Below are 2,500 nucleotides of genomic sequence, written 5' to 3' on the forward strand. Positions count from 1 at the left end.
CCACCCGTGTGGTCCCGTGTGCCAGCTCGCTCCTCCCGGGCGCCGCGCCGTGAGCGCCGCACCGGCCGTGCCCTCCCGCCCTTTCCGCTTTCCCTTTCTCTCCCCCCCCCCCCACCGCTCCAGCCGCCCCGCGCCGTGCCGCGGGGACCGTGCTGCGAGCGGGCCGGGCGGGGGGGGGGGCGGGGTGGCGGGAGGAGCGGAGGGCCTCCGGCCACCGCGGCCGCCGGTAGCCGCCCCGGGTAGGGATGGCCATGGGCCCCGGGCTCCGGGCCCGAGGGTTCTCGGCGGGAGAGCCGGGCGGGGGTTTAAAGACTCGGGCGGCCCGATGCGACCCGGGGGGCAGCCGGGTGTGCTGCCGGAGGGCCGGGGGGCCGGCGCGCGCGGGCGCCGTGCCCCCCCATGCCAGCCGGCGCGCCCCGCGCTCGCCCTGCGGGCAGCCGGGACGGAGAGGGGTACCCTGCCCCCTCTCTCCGCGGTCTGGTCTCGGCGGAGGGACGCCGCGCGGTCGGCTGGCGCCGGCCTGCCTCGAACGCGTGACCCCGGCGCGAGCGCGTGCTCTCGCCGGGACGGTGAGCCCCCACCCACCGCGGGTGGTGCGGACGCCGCGCCTCGGCGCGATCCGCTCTCCTCCCTGGCCGGGGCTCTCGGTCTGCCGCCGTGGCCGCTGGCGGCGGCGCCCTACCCGCCGGCACTCCGTCATCCGGCGCGCCTGCCTCGCTCTGCCCAACCCGGCTTCGCCGGGCGGCGGGCGGGCGGCAGGCGGGCGGCGGGGGCGGCCCCCCCCGTTCTCCGCGTGGAGACGGGGAGAGCGGGCGCCGTCCCCGTCCGTCCCGCCTTGCCCGCCCGCCCGCCGCCGGGCGTCTGTCCGCGGAAGGGACGGGAGAGCGCGTGGTGTCGTCCGGGAGGCTGTGTGTGCGCGCGCGCGGGCGTGGGCGCCGCCTCGGGGCCACGGCGGAGCCGGAGGCCGGCGAGGCGAGCGAGGAGCTGGGGAGCGCGGGGCCGGTGGGCCGCGGGCGCGCGGGCAGCGGCCGGTGCCGCTGCCGGTGGCGGCCGGGCTCCGACGCTGGGGGTCCGCGGGGAGCCGCCCCCTCCCCCAGCGTCCCCGAGGCAGGCGGCGCGGCCGGCGCGCTGCTCCCCGCCGGGCCGGGCCGAGCCTGGGCGCCTGGGCCGGACTCGAAGCGAGCAAAGGGTTGTCCCAGGTCGGGAGCGAGGGCTCCCCGCCCTTCTCGTTCGGGTTTTCCTTTTCCCTTTTTCCCCCCCCACTCTGTGCTCGTACGGTCAGCGGGGCGAGCCCCTCTCTCTGGCTCTCGGCCGTCCCTCGCTCAGCAGCCGGCGTCGGCGTGAGGAGGGAGGCGGAGCGGAGGGGGGGCCCTCAGGGGCTGCCGAAGGCTGCCCGGTCCCCCCGCGCGCGCGGCGGGGACCGAAACCGAGACAACTCTTAGCGGTGGATCACTCGGCTCGTGCGTCGATGAAGAACGCAGCTAGCTGCGAGAATTAATGTGAATTGCAGGACACATTGATCATCGACACTTCGAACGCACTTGCGGCCCCGGGTTCCTCCCGGGGCTACGCCTGTCTGAGCGTCGCTTGGCGGTCAATCGTCACCCCCGCTGTCGCGTTGGCGCAGCGGTGCCGCCCCTCGGGGGGGGCGCGTGGGGGGGCGGGGGAGGCGCGGCGGCGCCGGCGGCGGCGGTGCGCGGCGGCCTCGGCGGCGGAGAGTCGGCGGCGGAGCCGGGACCCCGGTGCGTGCACCGGCGGCCCCGGTCTTCCTGCCCGCCGGGCTCCGGCGCCGGGCCGCCCGCAGCGGCCGCGGCCGGCGTGCCTTGCCGCGCCTGTGCCCGCCCTCCTCGCCCTCCGAGCGCGGTGGCCACCGCTGCGCGGCGCGCGCCGTGCGGGGTGGCGCGGCTGGGGCGCCTCGCAGGCCCGTGCCCCGGGGAGAGGGTGCCTCCTCTTCCCCGCGCGGCCGGGCCTTCGTCCCCCTAAGTGCAGACTCGGGGAAACCCCCCGCTCCCGGAGCGCCCGCTTCGCGGAGTTCGTCCCGCTGGGGGCCCCCCCCCAGGTCGGGTGGGTTGCGGTGGCCCGGCGCGCCTCGTCGCCGCCGCCCGCCACCACCGCCAGTCTGGCCGCCGTCTGGGCTTCTCCTCCGCCACTCTCCCGGTGGTGCGCTGGTCCCCCGTTCCCCTCCGGGGTGGGGACGGCCGGCTGCCTTGCGCTTCCCTGCGCCCCGACCGCCGCCGGTGCGGCGCGCCGCCGGGCCGCCCCCCCTGCCCTCCCCGCGGCGCGCCCGCGTCCGTCGCGTGTGCCGAGCCACTTCCACCCGCCGGCTGGCGTCAGCCGCGGCGTTGCGTTGAGGCCGGCAGCGACGGCGCGCGGGTGCGGCGCGGCGGGGTGGCGGTGGGGGGCGGCGCGGGCGTGCGCGCCGCCGGGCGGCGAGAAGGGCGCGAAGGGGAGGGCAGGGCGCCGCGCCGTGCCGTGCCCGGAGCGAGAGCGGAGGCAGCGG

General features: G+C 79.9%; 1 non-coding gene across 1 annotated transcript; it reads left to right on the plus strand.

Moving 5' to 3' along the window:
* The first annotated feature begins 1,433 nt into the window (after nt 1-1,433).
* On the plus strand, nt 1,434-1,586 carry LOC136995686 (5.8S ribosomal RNA). The gene has a single exon (XR_010887230.1). It is a non-coding gene; the product is annotated as a 5.8S ribosomal RNA (ribosomal RNA).
* The last annotated feature ends 914 nt before the right edge of the window (nt 1,587-2,500 follow it).

The sequence above is a fragment of the Apteryx mantelli genome, unplaced genomic scaffold (assembly GCF_036417845.1).
Source record: "Apteryx mantelli isolate bAptMan1 unplaced genomic scaffold, bAptMan1.hap1 HAP1_SCAFFOLD_142, whole genome shotgun sequence".
NCBI classification, from domain to species: Eukaryota; Metazoa; Chordata; class Aves; order Apterygiformes; family Apterygidae; genus Apteryx; species Apteryx mantelli.